This window comes from Balaenoptera acutorostrata, chromosome X, assembly GCF_949987535.1.
Source record: "Balaenoptera acutorostrata chromosome X, mBalAcu1.1, whole genome shotgun sequence".
Lineage (NCBI taxonomy): Eukaryota > Metazoa > Chordata > Mammalia > Artiodactyla > Balaenopteridae > Balaenoptera > Balaenoptera acutorostrata.
Genome location: NC_080085.1, coordinates 71422485 through 71450474, shown reverse-complemented (window position 1 = coordinate 71450474; position 27990 = coordinate 71422485). Strand labels below are relative to the sequence as shown.

At 34.6% G+C, this 27990-nt stretch overlaps 1 pseudogene; it reads right to left on the bottom strand.

The window, feature by feature from the left end:
• Nucleotides 1-19314: 19314 nt before the first annotated feature.
• Nucleotides 19315-19581, bottom strand: LOC103010132 (ATP synthase subunit f, mitochondrial-like; annotated as a pseudogene).
• Between the last annotated feature and the right edge of the window lie 8409 nt (nucleotides 19582-27990).

The window sequence follows — 27990 nt, the reverse complement described above, 5'->3', positions numbered from 1 at the left end:
ACAAAAAGCACCATCGGGATTTTGATAAGACTTTCAGTGAATCTGTAGACTACTTTGATTAGTATTGACATCATAACGGTATTAAGTGTTCCAATCCATGAACACTGAATATCATTCCATTTATTTGTGTCTTCTTTAATTTCTTTCAGCGATGTTTTGTAGTTTTCATTATACAAGGTTTTCTCCTCCTTAGTTAAGTTTATTTCTAAGTATTTTATTCTTTTTGATGTTATTGCTATTGGATTTTTTTCTTAATTCCTTTTCTGGATTTTTTATTGTTAGTATATAGAAAAGCAACTGATTTGTCTATTGATTTTGTATCTTGCAAATTTTCTGAATTTGATTATTAGTGATAACAGGTTTTTATGATTTTTAAAGTGTTTTCTAGATATAAGATCATGTCCTCTGTGAACAGAGGTAATTTTACTCCTTCCTTTCCAATTTGGATGCCTTTCATATATTTTTCTTGTGTAATGGATCTGGCTAGAACTTCCAGAAAATGTTGAATAGAGATAGCCAAAGAGGCATCCTTGTCTTTTCCCTGATCTTAGAGGAAAATATTTCAGTTCTTCACTATTGAGTATGATGTTAGCTGTTAAGCCTTTTATTTATACATTTTATTATGTTGAATAATTTTTCCAGTTCTTAAGTTGTTGAGTAATTTTACAATTAAATTTTGTTAAATTTTGTCTCATGATTTTTCTCAATCAAGTAAGACGATCATGTGTTTCTTTTCATTCTGTTAACGTGATATATTACATTGATTTATTTTCATATTTTGGACAATTCTTTCATTCCAAAAATAACCTCCATTTCGTCATGGTATAAAACCTTTTTTATATGTTGTTGAGTTCTGTTTGCTAGTATTTTGTTGAAAATTTTTTCATCAATATCCATTACACATATTAGTTTATAGTTTTATTTTCTATAGCGTTTTTGTCTGCCTTTGGTGCAATGCTTGCCTTAGAGAATGAGTTTCTAAGTGTTTGTTCCTCTTCACATTTTTTCAAGAATTTGAGGAGGATTGGTCTAAATTTTTCTTTAAATGTTTGGTAAAATTCTCTAACAAAGCCATTTGATCCTGGATTTTGCTTTGTTGTGCTAATTCTACACGATATTCCCATGTACATATTATTCCCTATTAAAAATTTTTAAAAGGAAAGCTTCCAAGACTCATGGAAAGAATCTTTGTGTATGATACAGAGATCTTGCTTCTAGTCTAGTTCTCTCTCACAGACTGTGTGATGTCAGTAAACTATATCACTTTTGGGGTCTGGGTTTTCTAATCTGTGAAATGAAAAGTTAGACTATGTTATCTCAAAGTTTTTTTCAGTTCTAATGGTTTATGACTCTATGTAGAAATATTAATATATAATGATCTGACTTCAATTATTTATCTAATCTATCATTTGTAAAATATTTGAAATGGTTGATGCACATTGTAAAGGATCATATATCTCATGTAACATTCATGTCATTACTCAGTCTTAAATTGTTTATGTTAAATGGATATATTTTAACATTAGGTCTACATTGTGTTATAATAGAAATGAATAAGTTAGTCAACCAATTGCTTCCTTACTTTTGACTAATTCCTAATTTTCCAAATATTTATTGAATTGACTTGTTTTGGTCTGGTGATACTGTCTTACCTTGAGGTGCTATAACAAGTTATTGTAGACTGGATGGCTTAAACAACAAACATTATTTCTCACAGTTCTGGAGGCTGAGAAGTCAAAGATCAAGGTGCTGGCAGATTTGGTGTCTGGTGAGGACCCCTTCCTGATTTGCAGATGGATGCCTTCTTGTTGTATTTTCACATGCTAGAAAGACAGAGCTCTGGTCTCTTCATCTTCTTATAAGGTCACCAGTCCCATAGTGGGGGCTTCACCTCCACGACCTCATCCAAATCTAATTACCTCCCAAAGCCCCATCACACTGGGGATCAAGATTTCAGCGTATGAATTCTGTGGATACACATTCAGCCTATAGCAGGTAAATACTATCTTAACCTGTCATAAAATGTAATATATTAATTATATTCAATAAACACTTATTGAACACTCATTTATCAGACACTGTTTTAGTCACTATAGGAAATATATATGTGTGTGTGTGTGTGTGTGTGTGTGTGTGTGTGTGTCTTGAGAGACTGTCTCTGCCCTCAAGCAACTTATAGTCTGTTAGTGGAGAAAAGGCACGTATACTTTTAAGTAAACTTATGAAATTGTGTCAATTTTCAGACCTGTGTTCTCACAAATTTAACTTTGGGCACACCAAAACTTTTCTTTTTGAAAATAATCTACCTATTTTAATAATATACCAAACTAATTTTAGTAAAATAGAGACTAGTTTTAGTATTTATTTTAGGTTTCATGTTTGTGGAAAAGTTGTGAGTCAAGAGATAGAGGTTGTAGTCTCAGCATGCCAGTATGATAATGAGTGAGTCTTATAACTATGTTTATCCTTAATTTTTTAAATTGCTTGTGGAAGCACTTTTATGATGGTTGGTTTATAATTTTTATAAGTAATTCCAACATTTCTGTCATTTTATAGTTGGCATCTATTGATTGCTTTTTCTCATTCAAGTTGAGATTTTTCTTTTTCTTAATATAATTAAAGATTTTAAATTATAATATATACATTTTGGTTATTCTAAGATTACATATCCTATTTAAATTATATAATTCAGCAGAAATCCACTCATACTGCATACATGGGAGAAGTGGAGAGTGTTGTCTCATTATTGCCAGGGATGGGTAGAAGTCAAGGTTTTCCACTCAGCCTCCACTTACACTTGACAAGTTATGGGAGAGAAGAACTTTGATGATGGCTGGGCAGGGGTAGAAGGCCATACTCCCCACTCTTCTTCAACTTACAGGGGAGCAAGAATGCTTCCTCACCACCAAGTGGGAGTGGAAGTTCAGTTTCCTCATTTGGCCTCTGCTGTCCCACAGAGAAGGGGAAGGGTGTCTTCTTACTGCTAAGTAGGGATGGAGGTCCAGACTCAAACTTGGCTTCCATTGACTGTGGGGAGGGGGGAGATGTCATTGTTATAGTTAGGTGGGGATAGAAGTTCAGGTTCCCTCTTCTGACTTTGTTGGTTGTAGGGGATGTGGAGAGCAATTGTTTTCTATGGTGTTGGCTGGAGTAGGATTGATATTGTCAAAATATTACTTGTCTTGGTATGTTATCCTTTCCTGGTCTTTTGGCTAGAGAGAGCAGGTTTATCATGGGACAATTTTTATCTGCCCTTGTTGGTGTTTCTTGGTTGTTACTACTCCAGCACCAAGTATGGAATACGGGAGAAAGAAAAGATAACACAGGGAACTTACCACTGTGTTGTTCCTCATATCTCAAAGTCCTTGGCCTGTGTATCTTCTCTCTGCTTTTTAGAGTTTTCAGATGTTTATTTTATATATTGATATTATACTCAGGGGTTTTAGCTGTTTTTAATTGGAAGAATTTGCTCCATTTTTTTCCTCAAACTGGAAGTCCTTATAATTATTTCCTAAATCTGTAAAGTGAGGATAAAGTAACTGTTGTGCAGGGCTATTTAATATGCTTTAAAAATCAGTTCTATTTGACAGACTCTAACTCAAATAGAACTGAGTCTGTCATACAGAGTGAAGTAAGTCAGAAAGAGAAAAACAAATACAGTATGCTAACACATATATATGGAATCTAAGGAAAAAAAAAAAAAGGTCATGAAGAACCTAGTGGCAAGGTGGGAATAAAGACACAGACCTACTAAAGAATGGACTTGAGGATATGGGGAGGGGGAGGGGTGAGATGTGACAGGGTGAGAGAGTGTCATGGACATATATACACTACCAAATGTAAAATAGATAGCTAGTGGGAAGCAGCCGCATAGCACAGGGAGATCAGCTCAGTGCTTTGTGAACACCTAGAGGGGTGGGATGGGGAGGGTCGGAGGGAGGGAGATGCAAGAGGGAAGAGATATGGGAACATATGTATATGTATAACTGATTCACTTTGTTATAAAGCAGAAACTAACACACCATTGTAAAGCAATTCTACTTCAATAAAGATGTTAAAAAAATCAGTTCTATTGAGATAAAAATTTACATAGAATAAAATTCAACTTTTTTACTGTGTAATTTGATGAGTTTTAAAAATATATACTCAGTTATGTAACCATCACCACAATCATGATATGCAACATTATCCAAAATATCCCCTGTCTGCTTTGCAGTAAACACTCCACCCCTATCTTTAGCTTCATGCAAACCTTGATATGCTTTTTAGCATGGAAGATTATTTTTTTCTGTCCTAAATTTTTAAAAAAATGGAATCATGCAGTAGGTAGTCTTTTGTGTCTGGTTTATTTAGCTTAACATAAAATGTTGAGATTTATCCACATTGCATGTCAGGAGATAATTCCTTTTATTGCCAAGTAGTATTCCTCTGTATGGATATACCACAGTTGTTTTACCTATTCACTGGTTGATGGACGTTTGAACATTTTTGACAATTATAAACAAAGCTGCTAAGAACATTTCCATACTAGTCTTAGTATGAACTTAAGTTGCTGTATCCTTTGGATAAACACCTAGCAGTGGGATTGCTGTGTCATATGGTTATTATACATTTAACTTTATAAGACACTGTTCAACCATTTCCCTAATATGGATTTGAAAGTTAACACTTACTATAAGAACATACTTTATAAACTCTAGTGTTATACTACTGTAATGTATTAATAAACATTGCATTTTAAAACCTTTCAAAATACAATTTCTCAATAAACTTTTATCTACTAACAAGAATAACTCATTTTTCTAAGCCTCTGCCAAGGCTTCTGGGCTACAGTGTACCAATTGAACTAAAACTTAAATTTGACTGGTTCTGCTACCTTGTTCATTGACACATGCTATGCCTACCTTGAAAAACTGGTAGGACAAAAGTTCCTTTGTACTGCTTATTTTAAAATATATTATTTAGGAAATATTCACTATAAAATTGCCTACTGGGGGAATCAATATTGACAAATATAAAAGCTTTCTTACAGTTATTTCAGTTCTGGCTTGTTTGTATTATGCTTTAAATAGCTTTTTCTTTCTTTTCTATATCTTACCTACTTTCAAAAGGATTTAAAGTGCTTACAGAGTTAACTAGTGTAATACAGAAAAAAATATTATAAAAATAGAACAATATGATTTGAGAGGAATTAGGAAATACTATTCTTTAAGAAGTTGCAAAGTATATCTTATCAGCTCTTTCATTTCAACAATAGCTGTGAATTTAAGTAACTTCTGTGTGTTAATTTGCTAGGGCTGCATAACAAAGTACCACAGACTGTCTAACTTAAACAATAGAAATATATTTTGAGAAATTCTCACTTGATTGTGGAGACTGGTAATCTGAGATCTAGGGATCAGCAGTGTTGTTTTCTTCTGAGATCTCTCTCCTTGGCTTATGGATGGTCATTTTCTCCCTGTGTGTTCACATGGTCTTCCCTCTCTACCTGTCTGTATCCTAATTTCGTCTACGATAAGACATGAGTCATATGAGATTACGGTCCACCCTAATGACCTCATTTTGACATAATTACCCATTTAAAGACTCTATCTTCAAATACAGTCACTTTCTGAGGTTTTCGGGGTTAGAACTTGAACATATGGATTTTAGTAATTCAGCCCATTAACATCCTAATTTAAATTTTGGATAAATCATAATGCATTTTTCAGTCTTCTGAGATGTTGTTGGCTACCCCCTCAACTACTCTTTCTAACTGTATCATTCCCATCTGGAGGGAGTAGAGAGGTAGCTTAGCAAAAAAGCATGAACATTGATTTTTGAATTAGGTGAAACATGTTTTTCATGACAATGTTCATCTTGAAGAATACCTGTGAGGATTAAAGGAAATAATGCATGCAAATCATCCAATACAGTGTATGGCTCTTGGAAGGTGTCATACAAATATTTTGTCTCTTCTTATTGTGGACATAGTTTCTTTTTCTTAATTAGGTGTCACCAGTAGACCCTGGGTCTGGTGGTACTGTTGACTCAATTCCTAAGAGTAATTTTCAAGATCTGGTCTTTACTAGCCAGTCTCTGTCTCACCGCTTATCCTTACCAGGGGCTAGTTCTTGACTTGCCTGTTCTTAGAATTTTAGATCTTTGCTCTCTAGCTTGTTTGATTCTCTCTCAACCTCCTGCAACCATTATAGACTCCATTCAGAACCAAGCCTGCTTTCCTGTCTTAATTTTTGCCATGCCCTTCTTCTTACCTCTGTTATTCAGAGAGTTACTTCAGCATATTTTGTGGCCATGCATCCGATGCTCCCAAGTGAATTAAGTGTGCAATATTATTTTTAGCTGCTTCTCTAAAGTTGTCTAATCTCCAACCCATAATGTTACTTTCTTCTCTATGAACCTTCAGTTGGTATACTTATCATTCTTATATAACGTTATATTTCTGCAGCATTCCTCCAGCCTCCTTAATCCTGGAAATATGTGTGAGTACACACACACACACACACACATACAAAGCAACAACAATATAAACATAGAATCAAAAGACAGACGTTTATAGATAAATGGCAGATAATTTTTTTCTGGCTTTTTCTGAGACTCACTTGATGACAACTGGTGATGTGACTGAGATATACTGCTTGAGATTTGAACAGACTGTAAGGTGCACTATCAATAATAATTGGTGAAAACTCGTATGACTACAGTTTGTCTTGCAGACCAGTTGGTGCCTAAAACACACAGGTATTGATATTTTTGGTCATCTCTATTTTTATTGCTAAATTAGTTTCTTTATGCCTCCTAGTAGAGTAAGCTGCTCCAAAGTATATGATTTCTCATATTCTGGTGTCCTCTGACTACATCACTATTTCTAAGACCTCTAATTACGGCAGGGGTCCCCAGCTGCCGGGCCGTGGACGGGTACTGGTCCGTGGCCTGTTAGGAACCGGGCTGCACAGCAGGAGGTAAGCAGCGAGCGAGCGAGTGAAGCTTCATCTGACGATCCCCATCGCTCACATTACCATCAGAACCATCACTCACATTAATGCCTGAACCATCTCTCCTCTCCCCCGCCCTCCGTGGAAAAATTGTCTTTCACGAAACCAGTCCCTGGTGCCAAAAATGTTGGGGACCATTGAATTATGGAATCTTCTCTCACCATTTTATTTTTAATATTGATAAAGGGTTGCATGTCCATATAACAATGCAAAAAACAGTGGCTTTTTATATTTTTGGAAAATTCTGTAATCCGTGTGACCAACATAAGGCCCATGTTCTTGAATGATAATTTGTAATGATCCAGTAGATATCTAATATAGTTTCTTAAGTAGCAGATAATTTAAATTATAGGTATCGTTTTTTGTTGAAAGGTTTTTGGTTAATAGTATAAAAGTAGTAAAAGGCTTTCCTGTCCCCATGCCCTGAGTAAATAAGAGGAATTACTTTTATTGAAATGTACTTTTGGTTAGGACAAGAATTATTAAAATAACGACAACAAAGAAAGGGCTTCTGATTATGAGAACGCAATGATTTCTACTTCTCTCTGATTTATCTGTGTATGTATGTATCTATCTATCATCTAACTTAGTTTTATTGAGATATAATTGGCATACAACACTGTATAAGTTTAAGGTGTGCAGTATAATGACTTGACTTACATGTTTTGCAAAATCATTATTATGACTTTTTTTTTCCTTGTGAAGAGAACTTTCAGGTTTACTCTTTTAGTAACTTTCAAATATACCATACAACATTGTAAACTTTAGTCATCATGTTGTATATTACATCTCCCAACACCCCACACCCACCTCTCATAACTGAAAATCTAATCCTGTTTCCTATTATTGTTTTTTTTTTTTTCTTATATTTCACATGTAAGATCACTTGACATTTGTCTTTCTCTCTATGACTTATTTCACTTAACATAATGCCTTCAAGGTCCATTCACGTTGTTGCAGATATTTTTTTTCATGGCTGAAGAGTATTCCATTATATATATAAATATATATGTATTTATTTGTTTGTTTATTTATATTTCATTTTCTTTATTCATTTCTCTATCAATGAACATGTATGTTGTTTCCACATCTTGGTTAATGGAAATAATGATGCAATGCACATGGGGGTGAACAAATCTCTTCAGCATAGTGATTTGGTTTTCTTTTTGATATATACCTGTAAGTGGAATTACTGAATTATATGTTAGTTTTATTTTTAGTTTTTGAGATACCACCATTCTTTTTTTCTCTAGTGGCTGTACCAATTTATACTCACATTCATAGTCACAAGGGTTCCCTTTTCTCTGCATCTTTGCCAGTATTTGTTATCTCATCTTCTTGATGATAGTCATTATAATAGGCATGAGGTGATATGTCATTATGGTTTTGATTTGCATTTCCCCAATTATTAGTGACGTCAAACACCTTTTCATGTACCTGTTGGAAATTGGAGTATCTTCTTTATAAAAAAATATCTGTTCAGGCTCTTTGCCCAATTTTTAATTAGAAGATAATGATGATGATGATTGCTACTGAGTTATATGTGTCCTTTATATATTTTCGATTTTAATCTCTTATCAAATATATGATTTGCAACTATTTTATCCCATTTGTAGGTTGGCTTTCATTTTGTTGATTGTTTATTTTGCTGAACACAAGCTTTTTAGTTTTATCTAGTTCCCCTTGTTGAATTTTTTACTTTGTTGCTTGTGCTTTATGTGTCATATCCAAAAAATCATTGCCAAAACCCATGACAAGAAGTTTATTCATATGTTTTCTTCTAAGAGTTTTATGGTTTTCAGTCTTACATTTAAGTCCTTAATCCATTTTGAGTTAATTTTTGTGAGTGGTGTAAGGTAGGGTCTAGTTTCATTCTTTTATGTTTGAATATCCAATTATCTTAACACTATTTATTAAATAAACCATTTTTTCTCCATTGAGTATTCTTGGCACCCTTGTCAAGTCTTAGTTGACTGTATATGCATGGGTTTATTACTGCACTCCTGATTCTGTTCCATTGGTCTATTTGTCTGTTTTTATGCCAGCGCAACACTGTTTTGATAACAATAGCTTCATAATATGGCTTGAAATCAGAAAGTGTGGTGCCTCCTGCTTTGTTCTTTCTTAAAATTGCTTCATATATTTGGTATCCAAATACTCTGTGGTTTCATTCAAGTTTTAAGATTTTTTTACCTACTTCTGTAAAAAATGCCATTTGAATAATGGTAGGGGTGACATTAAATCTACAGATAGCTTGGGGTAATATGGATATTTTTGTGATATTAATTTTCTCCAATCCATGAACATGTTTTATTTTTCCATTTATTTGTGTCTTTTTCAATTTCTTTAATCAATGTCTTTAGTTTTCAGTGTAGAGACCCTTCACCTCCTTGGTTAAATATATTCCTAAGTATTTAATTGTTTTTGATGCTATTGAAATGGGAATGATTTTTAATTTCTTCTTAAAAAATTCATTGTTTTTGTATTGAAATGCTACTGATTTTTGTATGTTAATTTTGTACCCTGTAACTTTGCTGAATTTGTTGATCATATCTAACAGTTTTCTGGTGGAGTCTTTAGAATTTTCTGCATAAAAATTAATGTCATTGCAGATAGAGACAATTTCACTTCTCCCTTTCTAATTCAGATATATTTTATTTCTTTTTCTTGCCCAGTTGGTCTGTCTAGGACTTCCACTACTATGTTGCATAGGAGTGGAGAGAGTGGGCATCCTTGGCTTTTTCCTGATCTAAAGGAAAAGATTTTATTTTCACCATTGACTATGATGTTAGCTGAGGGCTGGTCATATATGGTCTTTTCTTCTTCATTGGGAGATTTTTTAAATTGAAGTACAGTTGATTTACAATATTGTATTAGTTTCATGTGTACAGCAAAATAATTAGGTTTTTCTTTTCCATTATAGTTTATTACAAGATACTGAATATATTTCCCTGTGCTATAGAGTAAATCTTTGTTGTTTACCTATTATATATATAGTAGTGTGCATCTGTTAATCCCACATGCCCAAGTTATCCCTCCCCCTATTTTCTCTGGTAACCATAAGTTTGTTTTCTATGTCTGTAAGTCTGTTTTGTAAATAAGTTCATTTGTATTAATTTTTAGGTTCCATATATGAGTGATATCATATAACACTTGTCTTCCTCTATCAGACTTACCTCACTTAGTATGATAAACTCTAGCTCCAAACATATTGCTGTGAATAGCATTATTTCATATTTCAGTCTTTTTTATGGCTGGGTAATATTCCATTGTGTGTGTGTGTGTGTGTGTGTGTGTGTGTGTATATATATATATATATATATATATATATATATATATATATATATATACACACACACACACACACACACACACACCGCATCTTCCTTATCCACTCATCTGTTGATAGACACTTAGGTTGCTTCCGTGTCTTGCCTATTGTAAATAATGCTGCTATGAACATTGGGGTGCATGTATTTTTTGGGATTAGAGCTTTTATCTTTTACAGACATATGCCCAGGAGTGGGATTGCTGGATCATATGGTAACTCTATTTTTAGTATTTTGAGGCACTTCTTTACTGTTTTCCATGTTGGATGCACCAATTTACATTCCCACCAACAGTGTAGGAGGGTTCCCTTTTCTCCACACCCTATCCAGCATTCATTATTTGTAGACTTTTTGAAGATGGCCATTCTGACTGGTGTGATGTGATACCACAGTATAGTTTTGATTTGCATTTCTCTAATAATTAGGAATCATGGGCATCTTTTCATATGCCTGCTGGCCATCTGTATGTCTTCTTTGGAGACATGTCTATTTAGATCTTCTGCCCATTTTTTTTTTATTGGTTTGCTTGTTTTTTTGTTATTGAGCTGTGTGAGCTGTTTGGGTATTTTGGAAATTAAGCCCTTGTTTGTTGGGTTCATTGTTTGCAAGTATTTAATCCCAGTCTGTAGGTTGTCTTTTCATTTTGTTTATTGTTTCATTTGTTGTGCAAAAACTTATAAGTTTGATTAGGTCCCATTTGTTTATTTTTGCTTTTATTTCTATTGCCTTGGGAGACTGACCTAAGAAAACATTGGTATGATTTCTGTTTTGCCTATATTCTCTTCTAGGAATTATATGGTGTCATGTCTTATATTTAAGTCTCTAAGCCATTTTAAGCTTATTATGTGTATGGTGTGCAGGAGTGTTCTTACTTCATTGATTTATATGTGGCTGTCCAGCTTTCCCACCACCACTTGCTAAAGAGACTGTCTTTTCCCCATTGTATATTCTTGCCTCCTTTGTTGAAGATCATTTGACTATAGGTGTGTGGGCTTATTTCTGGGCTCTCTATTCTGTTCCATTGATTTATCTGTCTGTTTTTGTTCCAATACCATGCTGTTTTTTTTTTTAATTTTTAAATTTATTTTATTTATTTATTTTTGGCTGCATTGGGTCTTTGTTGCAGCAAGCAGGGGCTACTCTTCATTGTGTTGGCTTCTCTTGTTGCAGAGCATGGGCTCTAAGCACACAGGCATCAGTAGTTGTGGCTCGAGAGCTCTAGAGCACAGGCTCAGTAGTTGTGGCGTGCGGGCTTAGTTGCTCTGTGGCATGTGGGATCTTCCTGGACCAGGTCTTGAACTCATGTCCCCTGCATTGGCAGGTGGATTCTTAACCACTGCACCACCAGGGAAGCCCACCATGCTGTTTTGACTACTGTAGTTTTGTAGTGTTTTCTGATGTCTGGAAGGGTTATGTCTCCAGCTTTGTTCTTTTTCCTCAGGATTGCTTTGGTAATTCTGGGTCTTCTCTGGTTTCATATACATTTTAGGATTATTTGCTCCAGTTCTGTGAAAAATGTTATGGGTAATTTGGCAGGGATCACATTAAATCTGTAGATTGCTTTGGGTAGTATGGCCATTTTAACAATATTAATTCTTCCAATCCAAGAGCATGGAATATCTTTACATTTCTTTGAATAACCTTCTATTTCCTTTATAAAAGTTTTATAGTACTCAGCCTATGTCTTTCACCTCATTGGTTAGGTTCACTCCTAGGCATTTTATTTAATTTATGTATTTTTTTTACTTTCTCTTTCTGATATTTCACTGTTAGTGTAAAGAAATGTTATATATTTCTGTGTATTAATCTTGTTTCCTGCTACTTTGCTAATTCATTTATCAGTTTTTATAGATTTTGTGTGGAGTCTTTAGACTTTTCTATATATAATATCATGTCATCTGAATATAAGGACAATTTTACTTCTTCCTTTCCAATATGGATACTTTTTATTTATTTTACTTGTCTGATTGCTATGTCTAGGACTTCCAATATTATGTTGAATAGAAGTGGTGAGAGTGGGCATTCTTGTCCTGTTCCTGATTTTAGAGTAAAATCTTTCAGCTTTTCAACATTGAGTATTATGTTGGCTGTGGGTTTGTCATAAATGACTTTTGTTATGTTGAGATGTGTTCCCTCTATACCACTTTGGCAAGAGTTTTTATTATGAATGGATATTGAATTTTGTCAAATGCTTTTTCTGCATCTATTGAGATGATCATGTGGTTTTTGTCTTTTCTTTTGTTTATGTGGTGTATCACATGGTTTGATTTGCATATGTTGAACCATCTTTGTGACCCTGGAATGAATCCAAATTGATCATGGTGTATGATCCTTTTTATGTATTGTTGGATTCAGTATGATAATATTTTGTTGAGAATTTTTACATCTGTCTTCATCAAAGATATTGGCCTGTAATTTTCTTTTTTGGTAGTGTCTTTGGTTTTCGTGTCAGAGTGATGGTTGCTTCACAGAATGACTTTGGGAGTGTTCAGTCCTCTTCAATCTTTTTGAAGAGTTTGAGAAGGATAGGTATAAATTCTTCTTTGTATGTTTGATAGAATTGCTGGAATATTTTTGATTACTGATTCAATCCAAGCTAGTATTTGGTTTCTTCAGTTTTTCTATTTCTTTCTTAGTCTTGGTGGGTTGAATGATTCTACGATTTTATCCATTTCTCGTAGGTTGTCCAGTTTGGTGGTGTATAACTGTTCATAGTAGTCTTTTATGATCCTTCAATTTTCTGTGATATGTTATGTTATTTCCTCTTTATAATTTTCTTGATTTGAATCCTGTTTTTTCTGGTTAGTCTAGCTAAAATAATTTCAATTTTATTTATCATTTCAAATAACCAACTCTGTTTTGTTAATTTTTTTCTATTGTTTTCCTCTTCTCTATTTCATTTATTACTGCTGCTATCTTTATTATTTCATTCTTTCTGCTGCTTTGGGTTTGGTTCATTTTTCTCTTTCTGTTTCCTTGAAGTGTAAAGTTATGTTGTGCATTTTAAATCTCCCTGTTTTCTTGATATATAGCTAAAAACTTCCTTCTTAGAACTGCTTTTGCTGCATCACATACCTTTTGATGTGTTGTGCTTCCCTTATTATTTGTATCAAGATACTTTTTTCTTTTCCCTTTAGTTCTTCTTTGACTCCTTGGTTTTTCATGTATTCATTTTCTCCTTTAATTGATTTCTGGTTTCATACCATTGTGGTTGGAAAAGGTACTTGTTATTATTTAAATGTTAAATTTGCTAAGACTTATTTTGTGGTCTAACATATGCTCTATCCTAGAAAACGTTTGATATGTGTTCACAAACAATGTGTATTCTGCTATTGTCAGATCAAATGTTCTGTGTATGTCTGTTGGAGCCATTTGGCCTATAGTGTTGTTCAAAACCACCCCTTTCTTATTAATTCTCTGTCTGGATGATCTATCCATTGTTAAGAGTGGGGTATTAACATCACCAACAGGTTTTTGTTGATGTTTATTTCTCCTCTTAGTTCTGTTAGTGTATGTTTTATGTATTTAGGTGCTCTGATATTGAGTGTTTTAATATTTACAATTGTTATATCTTCTTGATGGATTGACCTCTTTATCATTATATAATAACCTTTTTCCTTTATACCATTTTTAGTTTAATGTCGTTTGGTCTAATACAAATATAACTAGCTCTGCCATTTTTTTGGGAGGGTGTTACCATTTGCTTGAAATATATTTTTTCATCCCTTCACACTCAGTCTATGTGTGTCTTTAAGGTTCAAGGGACTCTCATAGGCAGCATATCATTGGATCTTTTTTAAAATTCCACTTAGCTATTCTATGTCTTTTGATTGGAAAATTTAATCCATTTATGATTAATCTAATTATTGATAGTAAGGACTTGCTATTGACATTTTGTTAATTGTTTTCTGACAGTTTTGTAGATCATTGTTTTTCTCTTCTTATCTGCTGTCTTCTTTTGTGATTTGATGACTTTTGACATCAATAATCTTTGACTTTTTTTATTATGTTCTTTTGTGTAACTACTGCAGGTTTTTTTCTTGTGTTTACCATGAGGCTTACATATCTTAAAAATGTCTTAAAATTGTAACACCCTATTTTAAAATGATAACTTTGACAGCATTTCTAAACTTTATACTTTTGTTTCTCCTTTCCCTCAAATATTAGGTTACTAAAGTTATAGTTTACATATTTATCTTATTTTGTAACCAATAGCAGATTATTGTAGTTATGGTTATTTTTAGTACATTTGTTTTTAAGTTTTTAATATAAAATTAAATGAATCATGCACTACCATTACCATAGGAGATAATCTGACTTTGACTATATATTTACCATTACCAGTAAGTTTTATACTACCTTCATATGTTTTTATCATGTTAATTAGCATCCTTTTACTTCCACTCAAAGAACTCTCTTTAACATGTCTTATAAGGTAGGTCGATCTACTGTTGATGACCTCCCTCTTCTATTTTTTGTTTGGGAAAGTCTATTTCTCCTTTATTTTTGAACTACAGTTTTGCCAGGTATAGTATTCTGGGTTGACAGTTTTGTTTTTTCTTTTCAATATTTTGAATATATCATCCCATTCTCTCTGACCTGAAATATTTGTTTTGAGAAATCCACTGATGGTCTTATGGGGTTTCCCTTGTATTCATTTTTTTCTCTTTTTTCATGCCACTTTCAAAATTGTTTTTTGTCTTTGACTTCTGAAAATTTTATTATAGTGTGCCTCTATATAGCCTTATTTTGTTTTAACTTATTTGGGGTGTTTGGGCCTCATAGATATGGATGTCCATTTTTCTCCCCTGGTTTGGGAAGTTTTCCACCATTATTGCTTTAAATATACTTTCTGTTCCTTTCTCTTTATCTTCTCCTTTGGGATTCCCATAAGGTGGACATTGTTTCTTTTGATCATGTCTCATAAGTCCTGTAGGCTTTCTTCACTCTTTCTAATTCTTTTTCTTTTTGAGCCTCCAACTGCATATTTTCAAATGCCCTGTCTTCTAGGACACTGATTCTTTCTTATGCATGGTCTAGTCTGCTTTTGAAGCTCTCTATTGAATTCTTCAGTTCACTTGTATTTTTCAGCTCTAGGATTTTTTTTTTTTGACAGTTTCTATTTCTTTGTTGAACTTCTCATTTTATTCATGTATTATATTCCTAATTTTGTTTAGTCATATATTTGTAGTTCACAAAACTCCTTTAAGAGGATTATTTTATATTCTTTGTCTGATAGTTTATAGATCTTCATTTCTTTAGGGTCAATTATTGGAGTTTTATTAGTTTCCTTTGGTGGCATGATACTTACCTGATTTTTTGTGATCCTTGATTCCTTATGTTTGTATTTGTGCATTTCTGTAAGCAGTCTCATCTTCCAGACTTTACAGGTTTGCTTTTGCACTGACAGTTCTTCACCAGTTCACTTAGTGTGGAGTTCTGTACAGGTCAGCTGGTAGTGTCATTGAGTGGACGAAGCTTACTATTAGGGCATATTTTTGGGCAAGGCTGCATAATGAGCTCTGAGGTTGGGAAGATTTGTGCTGCTGGCTGAGAACTGTTGGCTAGGACTGCTGGCTTTATTCCCTGCACAAATAAGTTTAGAAGATGGGCTCCACAGTTGCCTGTGTTCTCTGGTCAAGCTTCCTAGATGGTTCGGACTGAGTACTATATTCATAAGTAGACAAGACTATGACTTAGATTTCCTGCCCTGGCAGGGAAGCAGAATGGGCCCCAAGGCCTGCATGGCTCATTGTTTGGTGATCCAAATTGGTCAAGAATGTGCATTGCATTCCCTGGCCAGACAGGTCCACCAGTTTTGTTCTGAAGATGGGGAAATCCATGGGATCTGCTCTCTGTTCATATGGGACTGTAAGCAGGGCTGTGTGGTGGGCTCCACAGCTTCCACAGTGATCTGGTTAGTTTCCCTGGTCAAGCAGACTGATAACTGGATTCAACAGTGAGCAGGGCTACAAATTAGTTTCCCTGCCCAGGAAGGTGCCCATGTATGCCCCAAGTCTTGAATGACTCTTGTTTGGTGATAAAATGTGGCAGAACTATACACCTAGATCCCTAGTCTGACAGGCCACTGTCCTAGCTCTACAGATGGGTAGGCTCACTAGCTAGGGTCTCTGCTTAAGTACTGTTGTAAGTGAAGTTGCAGGATGAGCTATACAAATTTCCAGAAATTCTGGTTAGATTTCCTGGTCAGGGCTGGCTGGACCTTGTATTCAGCTTTGGGTAGGGCTATAAATTAGCTTTCCTGCTTGGGTGGGGCTGCAGAAAAAGCCATAGGGCTTGCATGGCTCTTTGGAGATCAAATTCAACAGAACTGTGTGCTAAGCTCCTTGGACATACAGGACCTCTGTCTTGGCTCTGTATATACAGATCTGTTTGCTGGGCTCTTTGGTCAAGTGCTGCTGAATCTGGGCAGCAAGATGGGATACTGAGATTCCAGGGAGCTCCATTTAGGTTTCCTGGTTGGCAGGGTCAGAGGCTGTATTCAGCAGCAGGCAAGACTACAGATTAGCCTCCCTGCCTAGGGAGGACCACAAAATAGGCCCCAAGGCTAGCAAGACTCTTGTTTCAAGAGCTAATCAGGCAAAACTGCACCAAACTCTCTGGCCATATAGGGTTGCTGGCTTGGCTCTGCAGATAGGCAAAGCTGCTGGCCAGGCTCTAAAGCAGTTCCCATGTTCTCAGTACAGGCTTCTTGAACATGTGGGCCAGGAGGTTCCCTCAGCAATAGGCAGGCCTGTGAATTAGCTCCTCTAGCAAGGCACAGTGTTAGAACTAGTTTTAGGCCAGCAAGACTCTTTGTTTGTGGTCTTGACTTAAGCAGTACTGCAATCCAAGTTCTCTAGTCAAATGGGACCACTGGCTTTGCTCTTTAGACAGTCAGCACTGCCTGCTAAATTCTCCACTCAACTGTGCTGGGCTAATCAACCTCACAAGATTTCCAACCAGGCTTCTTTCTTGAACAGGGCTGGGAGCTACACTTAACAGTGATTGGGGTTATGACTTAGCTCTCCTGCTTTGGCAGAGGGGCAGACCAGGTTCCAGGCCCAAAAACCCTCTTTGTTTGTGGTCCCATATCAAGCAGGCCTGCATCCTGCTGAGTTCTTTGGTCAGACTGGGCTACCATTTTGGTTTTGCAGATGAGCAAATCCACTTGGTTTGGACTTCTACTTGTGTGCTGAAGCTAGAAATTCAGTCTGCCAAGGTCTGAGAGCTGGTTGCTGCAAGCCACCTGCCTGCTTCTCCATCACAGTCCAGTTCTCAATGGTCAAGCTCCATAGATTCCCCCACAATCCCCATTAGGCAAGTCCAGAGTGACTTTCTTCAGAAACAACCCACAATGCTTGGGGATGTCTACCCTGGGCTCTCTTTTTCCCACTGGAGGAAAAGTAGTTCTGCCCTGGATTAGGGGAGGAGCAGTGTGGTCAAAGTGTAGCCATTCCTCTTACCCTTCTAACACAGCCCACCTGTGTTTTATATATATATATATATATATATATATATATATATATATATATATATATATATATATGTATATATATATATATTCAGAACTAAGCAGACTCATTTTTCCCGTCTAGACACAGTTTAAGAGAAAGATGTAGGTGGGCTAATAAAGTGGGATTTTGTAAATTTTTTATTTATTTTTAATTAATTTTTTACTGAAGTATAGTTGATTTATAATGTTATATTAGTTTCTGCTGTACAGCAAAGTGAATCAGTTATACGTATACATATATACACTCTTTTTTACATTCTATTCCCATATAGGTCACTACAGAGTATTGAGTAGAGTTACTTGAGCTATACAGTAGATTCTTATTAGTTATCTATTTTACAATGTCACTACAAATGACATCATTTTGTCCTTTTTTACGGCTGAGTAATATTCCATTATATATAATACCACATTTCTTTTTAAAAATTTTATTTTATATTATAGTTGATTTACAATCCACAATATATTTTTTAAAAACTCTTATGCAACTTAATAGAAAAGCAAACAAACAACCCAGTTAAAAAATGGGGAGAGGCTCTGAATAGACATTTTTCCAAAGAAGACTTACAAATGACCAACAGGCACAAAAAAATGTGCTCAACATCACTAATTATCAGGGAAATGCAAATCAAATCTACAGTAAAATATCACCTCACACCTGTAAGAATGGCTATTACCAAAAAGCAAGAAATAACAAATGTTGGCAAGGATGTGGAGAAAAAGACACCCTTATGTACTGCTAGAGGGAATGTAAATTAGTGTAGCCACTATGGAAAATAGTATGGAGGTTCCTCAAAAAATTAAAACTAGAACTACCATATAACCCAGCAGTTCCACTTCTTGGTATTTATCCAAAGGAAACAAAATCACTATCTTGAAAATATACCTGCACTCCCGTGTTCAATGCAACATTATTTACAATAGCCAAGACATGAAAACAACAAGGGTTCATCAAGAGATTAATGGATTTTTTAAAAATGTGGCATATATACAATAAAATATTATTCAGTCATAAAAGAAGGAAATCCTGCCATTTGTGACAACATGGATGGATCTTGAGGACATTATACTAAGTGAAGTCAGACAGAGAAAGACAAATACCAATACTGTATGATCTCATTTGTATGTGAAATCTAAAAAAAAAAAAAAAAAAAAAAAAGTCAAAAACAAAAATATAAAACTGAAGCCATAGATACAAGAGAACAGATTGATGGTTGCCAGAAACAGTGGGTGAAATGGGTAAAGGTGGTCAAAAGCTGCAATTTTCCAATAATAAAATAAATAAGTCATGGAGATATAATGTACAGCATGGTGAGTATAGTTAGTAATACTGTATTACATACTTGAAAGTTGCTAAGAGAGATTTTTTTTTTAACCAGTCATCTTTTATTGGGTGTTAATTCTCCGTTAGGATATGAAAGGATTCAGGGGTGCCCAGCAAAGGTCATGGTCAAGAATGCAGAGTGCACACTCTTCAGTGGTACTCACGTGGCTGCTCATGTTCAAGTTCCTTGTAAGAACAGCAGTAGTTGAAAATCACATAAGCTGCCAGCACCATAGAAAGCCCAGCGATGCTCCCTTTCTTCACATTGAAATACATGTTGTAATACCAGTAATAACCTCTTTGAAATGCTCCAGCAATGCCTTTAGGGATGAAACCCCACATTATTATCCAGATAGGCAGCTCCTTTAATTTGACATCCAGGAGCTTCTTCTCCTTCAGTGGTACAACTCATGTCATCTTAGAGTCCTGTCTGTCTGCTCCAACATGAACTCTTCCATGTTGAGCAAGGTTTGAGGCATAACTAAAGGCCTTCCCACATTCTTCATCTTCATAGGGTTTCTCACCACTATGAATTCTCTGATGCAAAAAAAGAGATGAATTTTTCCAGATATAAATGTCTTTCTATCACTGATTATTTTATAACTTGAATCCAAATCTGTAATCCAGCTTCTTGTCTCTTCTTTCACAACCATTCAGTGTTCTTCTCCTTGCTCCAGTAACACAATTATGTCTGGCTCATAAATGGAATGGCCCACTAAGACCAAATTACTATTGTTCTCCATCATCACATCATAGTACAACTTCTTCTGAACAGGATCAAGAAATTCCCACACATGCTGAAAGAACTCTATGGCGACATCTCTGAAAGTTATTGCTTCATAGGCCATGGTTTTAGACCTGCAAGAGCTGATCAGTCCTCAGGGTTTATTTACCAGAAAAAAAAACAGAGTCCAGAAAACCCAGACCTGAGATTGGGCAGCTTGGTCTGTTGTGAGCACATCTTCCTTCTCCCATGTCTAACTTCAAGACTGAAAAGAGGTCATATCATCCCAAGGAGAAACTCTTTTGTGACTGTCCCTCATGGGCTGTGCACAGTCATTTCTGCAGCAACTTACACGGGTTTCTCACTTGGATGGTTGCTACTCACAAGCAGTTTGCAACAAGGAGCCTGGAAAAAGGCCCAAGGTGGAAGTTACCTCGTCAGTTGTGGTCTATACCACATTTCTTTATCCATTCCTCCATCGATGGACATTTATGTTGCTTCCATGTCCTGGCTTTCATAAATAGTACTGCAGTGAATATTGGAGAACATGTATCTTTTCGAATTATGGTTTTCTCCAGTTATATGCCCAGGAATGTGATTGCTGGATCATATGGTAGCTCTATTTTTAGTTTTTTAAGGAACCCCCATACTGTTCTTCATAGTGGCTGTAACAATTGACATTCCCACCAACCGTTTAGGAGGGTTCCCTTTTCTCCACACCCTCTCCAACATTTATTGTTTGTAGATTTTTTGATGATGGCCATTCTGACTGGTGTGAAGTGATGCCTCATTGTAGTTTGGATTTGCATTTCTCTAATAATTAGTGATGTTGAGAATCTTTTCATGTGTTTGTTGGCCATCTGTATGTCTTCTTTGGAGAAATGTCTATTTAGGTCTTCTGCCCAGTTTTTGATTGGGTTGTTTGTTTTTTTGATGTTGAGCTGAATGAGCTGTTTGTATATTTGGGAGATTAATCACTTGTCAGTTGTTATGTTTGTAAATATTTTCTCCCAATCTGTGGGTTGTCTTTTCATTCTGTTTATGGTTTCCTTTGTTGTGTAAAAGCTTTTAAGTTTAATTAGGCCCCGTTTGTTTGTTGTTTTTATTTTCATTACTCTAGGAGGGGGATCAAAAAAGATCTTTCTGCAATTTAGGTGAGAGAGTGTTCTGCCTATGTTTTCCTTGAAGAGTTTTATAGTATCCAGTCTTACATTTAGATCTTTAATCCATTTTGAGTTTATTTTTGTTTATGGTGTTAGAGAATATTCTAATTTTATTTTATTACATGCAGCTGTCAGGTTTTCCCAGTAACACGTATTGAAGAGAGTGTCTTTTCTCCACTGTATACTCTTGCTTCCTTTCCATAGATTAGGTGACCATAGGTGCATGGGTTTATTTCTGGACTTTCTATCCTGTTCCACTTATCTATATTTCTATTTTTGTGCCAGTACCATGCTGTTTTGTTGATTAAAGCTTTGTAGAATAGTCTGAAGTCAGGGAGACTGGTTCCTCCACCTCTGTTTTTCTTTCTCAAAATTGCTTTGGCTCTTCGGTGTCTTTTGTGCTTCTCTACAAATTGTAAAATTTTTTGATCTATTTCTGTAGAAGAATGCTATTGGTAATTTGAAAGGGATTGCATTGAATCTGTAGACTACTTTGGGTTGTATAGTCACTTTCACATTATTGATTCTTCCAATCCAAGAACATGGTATATCTTTCCATCTGTTTGTGTCATCTTTGATTTCTTTCATCAGTATCTTGTAGTTTTCTGAGTACAGGTCTTTTGCTTCCTTAGGTAGGTTTATTCCTAGGTATTTTATTCTTTTTAATGTGATGGTAAATGGGATTGTTTTCTTAATTTCTTTTTCTGATTTTTCGTTGTTAGTGTATAGAAATGCAACCAATTTCTGTATATTAATTTTGTGTCCTGCAACTTTACCAAATTTATTGATGAGCTCTAGTAGTTTTCTGTTAGCATCTTTAGGATTTTCTATGTATAGTATCATGTCATCTGCAAACAGTGACAGTTTTACTTCTTTTTTCCAATTTGGATTTCTTTAATTTCTTTTTCTTCTCTGATTGCTAAGGCTAGGACTTCCAAAACTATGTTGCATAAAAATGGTAAGAGCAGACATCCTTTTCTTGTTCCTGATCTTAGATGAGATTCTTTCTGTTTTTCACCATTGAGAATGAAGTTTGCTGTGGATTTGTCATATATGGCCTTTATTATGTTGAGGTATGTCCCGTCTATGCCCACTTTCTGGAGAGTTTTTATCATAAGTGCTGTTGAATTTTGTCAAAAGCTTTTTCTGCATCTATTGAGATGATCATATAATTTTTATTATTCAGTTTGTTAATGTGATATATCACTTTGATTGATTTACATATGTTGAAGAATCCTTGCATCCCTGGGATAAATCCCACTTGATCATGCTGTATGATCCTTTGAATGTGTTGTTGGGTTCAGTTTCCTAGTATTTTTTTGAGGATTTTTGTGTCTATGCTCATCAGTGATATTGGTCTAGAATTTTCTTTTTTTTGACATATTTGTCTGCTTTTGGTATCAGGGTGATGGTGGCTTTGTAGAATGAGCTGTGGAGTGTTTCTTCCTCTGCATTATTTTGGAATAGTTTCAGAAGGATAGGTGTTAACTCTTCTCTAAATCTTTGATAGAATTTGTCTGTGAAGTCATCTGGTCCTGGACTTTTGTTTGTTGGAAGTTTTTAAATCACAGTTTCAATTTCAGTACTGGTGATTGGTCTGTTCATGTTTTCTATTTCTTCCTGGTTCAGTCTTGGAAGGTTGTACCTCTCTAAGAATTTGTCCATTTATTGTAGGTTGTCCATTTTATTGGTGTATAGTTGCTTGTAGTAGTCTCTTAGATTCCTTTGTATTTCTGTGGTGTCCATTGTAACTTCTACTTTTTCATTTCTAATTTTATTGATTTGAGCCCTCTTTTTTTCTTGAAAAAGCTAGAGGCAACTCAAATATCCATTGAGAGATGAATAGATAAACAAACTTTAATATACACATCATAAAATTTGTAATCAAATGGTTTTTAAATGTACAGTTTAGTAGTGTTTATTTTTGGGTTGGCCAAAAAGTTCGTTCGGGTTTTCCATACTGTCTTATGAAAACCTGAATGAACAGTGACAATCTTCCATAAGATTGGGTTTTGGCCGAACCAATATATTCCCATTTTTGTGTAAGCAATCTCCAGAAATCTTTTCATCTTGTAAAACTGAAGCTTAATACCTACTAAACTACAACTCTCCATTCTTTTCTGCCATCATTCCCTGGCACCCACATTACTACCTTTTCTAGCTCTCTGAATTTGACTGCTCTAGGTACCTCATACAAGTGGTCATACAACAATCATACAGTAATTTTTTATTTATGACTGACTTATTCCACTAAGCATAATGTCCTCATGGTTCATCTGTGTTGTAACCTGTGTCAATATTTTATTCCCTTTTCAGGCTGAATAATATTCTCTTATACATATATACTACATTTTGTTCATCCATTCATCTGTTGATATACACTTGTGTTGCTTACAACTTTTGATGACTGTAAATCATGTTTCTATGGACATGGGTGTACAAATATCTCTTCAAGACTCTGCTTTCAATTCTTTTAGGTATATATGAACAAGTGGAATTGCTCAATCATATGGTAATTCTATTTTTAATATTTTGTTGTTCCATCTGTTATGATTAATTTTATATATCAATTTGACTGCACTGAGGGATGTTCAGATAGCTGGTAAAATATTATTTCTGGATGTGTTTATGAGGGGGTATCTAGAAGAAATTATCATTAAATCAGTAGACTGAGTAAAAAATATTGCCCTCACCAATGAGACTGGGCATCATCCAGTCAGTTGAGCACCTGAATAGAACAAAAATATGGAGGAACTTTGAATTTCTTCTCTCTGTAAAGCTGAGACATCTATTTTCTTCCTCCTTTGTACATTGGTCTTCCTGGTTCTTGGAACTTCAGACTCAGACTGGGACTTGTACCATTGGCTTGCCTTGCTCTCAGGTCTTTTGGTTTGGACTGGTTCTATACCACTGGCTTTCCTGGGTCTCTAGCTTGCAGACAGTAGATCATGGAACTTCTCTGTCTTCATAATCATGATTTGGAGTGCTTCTTGAGGAAAAGAGAGTTGATGCTGAAACAAGACTGTGCCATCGGGATAGAATAAATGTATTTTGCATTTGAAAAGGACATGAATTTTTAGATGCAAGGAGCAGAATGTTATAAACCGAATGTTTGTGTTCCCCTCCCCCAATTTATATGTTGATATCTAATCTCCAGTGTGATGGTATTAGGGGATGGGGCCTTGGGAGATGATTAGGTCATGAGGGCAAAGCTCTAATGAATGGGAATAGTACTCTTATAAAAGGGTTGGTTTTCTGTGAGAATTGTTCCACATGTAGATGTATTTTTGACATGTTTATCGGGGGAGGTGAGTTCCACTTCCTTTTACTCTGCCATCTTGATCTCCCTCTCTCCCGTTTTCCATTTTCTTTGCAATTTTTGTGTGAAGATTTATCTTTTCCCACCGCCTTTTTTTGCTTTGTTTCCATTTTTGCAGGAGTAGGTTTATCTGACAACTTTGCTGATCTCCTCTTGGGCTTCTCCTGTGCTGTGCCCCTGGCAGAGCTGACCTTCCTCTTAGTCATATTTTTAAATTTTTATTTACTTAATTTTTTAATTGGTGTATAGTTGATTTACAATGTTGTGCTACTTTCTGCTTTATAGCACAGTGAATCAGTTATACATACATATATATATATATATATATATATATATATATATATATATGCACATTCATTTTTAGACTCTTTTCCCATATAGGTCATTACATAGTAATGAGTAGAGTTCCCTGTGTTACACAGTAGGTCTTATTAATTATCTATTTTATATATAGTAGTGTGTATACGTCAATCCCAATCTCCCAATTTATCCCTCCCACCTTTCCACCCTGGTAACCATAAGATTGTTTTCTGTCTTATGCACAAATATCGTATGATATCGCTTATGTGTGGAATCTAAAAAAAGGTGCAAATAAACTTACTTACAAAACAGAAATAGAATTACAGTTGTTGAAAACACTCTCAGTAATCTTGGCGGCAGGGCTGGCATGTGCCAGATGCTTGCTGGCCACAGCACATAGATAACCTTTGCATAGCTGCATGGTTGCTACTGCTTCTCCCACTTTATACTTTTTGGTATTTGTCATTTTGATAGTAGAAAATTTTAAAATTTTTGATTTACATTTCTTTAATTATCAATGATGCTAAACAATTTTTCATATGTCCATAAGCCATTTCTTTCTTTTTAAATAATTTTATTGTTCATGTTCTAAACTAATTTTTTGGTCAGGATTTGTTATTTCTCTTACATACTTATGAGAATTCTTTATATGTTGAGAATGTTTGCCCTTTTGTCACATGTAGCACACATTTTTAAACTAGTGTTTCATTGATCTTCTAACTTTAATTATGGTGTGATTTTCCTCATATAAGTTTTTAATTAGTAAAGATTTAGAATTTTATTGTGCATGTTATTCTACAATATGATTTATCTACTTAATAGTATCTATGTCAGGGTACATATATCTAGCTTACTTATTAATATTCATATAGCTTTCCATTATTTGGATATGCTATATTTTATTTAACTAGTCCTTTGTTGATAAACTTTAAGTTGTTTCTAGCTTTTTGCTATAGCAATCATTGAAGCAATGAACTTTCTTGTACATTTATCTTTATGTAAATGATTATGATTAAGTATATTCAGAGGATAAATTTATAGTAGTGGAATTGCTGTATATTAAGAGTAGTTGAATTAAATATTTTAGGAAACATAGCCAAGTTATAGGAGACAGTAGACCTTCATTATTGGAGGTTGATTGAGACTTGAGGAGTGAGTCATCAGGCCATTCCAGGAAGAAGAGCAAAAATATATTAAAACATGGAGACTGCCCTCTCCAGAAAAAAAGTGGATGGTTATAAATTTAACTTATACAAAATGTATGGAGGCTATTTGTGGAAGATAAGTTGAAGGGTTAGGGATGTTGCATAAAGCAATTAAGCTCAGTCAATACTTTTATTTTCTGAAACCCTAGAGCAACGACTTTCAAAATGTGTTTCATAAAACCCTAGGAAGCCCAAAAGACTAGAAAAGGGGCAATTCTCACTACCAGCTTCAACCAGAGCAGTTCATATTAAATATTTTTTTATATAATGGGAATCAACATGAGATTTTATTTGATGGGTTCTATTGCTGGTTAGTAAAGAAAAAAATATAATTCTGTAGGAAGTGTAGCACCCTTGAAAGTTATAGGACTGGTTTTTAAATGTTTTTGTTCAAGAACACTTATTCTCTTAAAATATTATTGGGTATACTGAGTACTGTAAAGAATTTTCATATTGTGAGTCCTATCTATTGATATTTACCTTATTAAAAGTTAAAAATCAGAAGAAAACATATTTGTATAACACTCTTTTCCTGGATTATTGCAGAGCAATGTTAGGCTGTTTGAGATATTTATTTTTTTCTTTACTTTTTCCTTTCTTCAGCTTTATTGAGGTATAAATGACAAATAAAATTTTAAGATATTTAAAGTGTACAACATGTTGATTTGATGTACATAGGCATTGAGAAAGATTCTCCCCAATTGAGTTAATTAACACATCATCACCTCTCATATTTACTTTTTTTTTTTTTTAGTGAGAACACAAATTCTACTCACTTAGCAAATTTCAATTATACAATATATAGTTATTGAATCTTGTCACCATATTATACATCAGATGCTCAGAACTTATTCATAGTACAATTGAATGTTTGTACCAAACTCTCCCTGTTTCCCCTAAACCCCAGTATTTGGCAGCCAATTTTCTATCCATGTTTCTATTAATTCAAATTTATTTTTTTGATTCCACGTATAAGTAGAATACATACAGTATTTGTCTGGCTCATTTTACTTAGCATCATGCTCTCCAGTTTTGTTCATGTTGTCACAAATGGCAGGATTTCCTTTTTTTTAAATGATGAACAATATTTTATTATAGTCATATATAATATATTCACATATATATCACATTTTCTTTATCATTAATCCATTGACAAACACTTAGGTTGTTTCCATAATTTGGATATAGTGAATAACATTGCCATGAATATGAGAGTACAGATATCTCTTGAAAATAGTGGTTACTTTTCTTTTGGATATATATACCAAGAAGAGGGATTGCAGGAGCATCTGGTAGTTCTATCTTTAAATTCTTGATAAACTTCCATATTGTTTTCCATAGTGGCTCAATCAGTTTACATTCCTACCAATAGGTTACAAGTACTCCTTTTTCTCCAAGTCCTCACAAGCATTTGTTATCTTTTGTCCTTTTGATAATAGACATTCTAAGGGTTGTGAGGCTATATATCATTTTGGATTTGATCCACATTTCCCTGATGATTATTGATGCTGAACACCTTTTTACGTACCTGTTGGCCAACTGTATATCTTCTTTGGTTATCCAGGTCCTTTGTCTATTTTTAAATTGGAATATTTGCTTTTTTGCTATTGAGTTGTATATGTTATTAATACATTTTAGTTATTAGCATCTTATTAGATATGCTATTTGCAAATAGTTTATTCTCATTCGTTAGATAGTCTTTTCATTTTGTTGCTGGTTTTCTTTATTGTGCAGAAACTTTTCAGATTGGTGTAGTCTCCCCTGTTTACTTTTGGTTTTGTTGTATTTACTTTTGTTGTCAAATACAAAAAAAAAATATTGCCAAGACCAATGTCAAGGAACCTGACCTCTATATTTTCTTTTAGGAGTTTTATGGTTTCAGGTCTTAATTAAATATTTAATTATTTAATCCATTTGGAGTTGATTAAGATAGGGGTCCAGTTTCATTTTTTTGGATGTAGCTGTCCAGTTTATTCAACACCATATAGTGAAAAGACGGTCATTTCTACATTGAATATTCTTGGCTTCATTTGTCAACAATTAATTGACTACTTATGCATGGGTTTATTTCTGGGCCTTCTAGTTTGTTCTATTGATCTATATATCTTTTTTTAT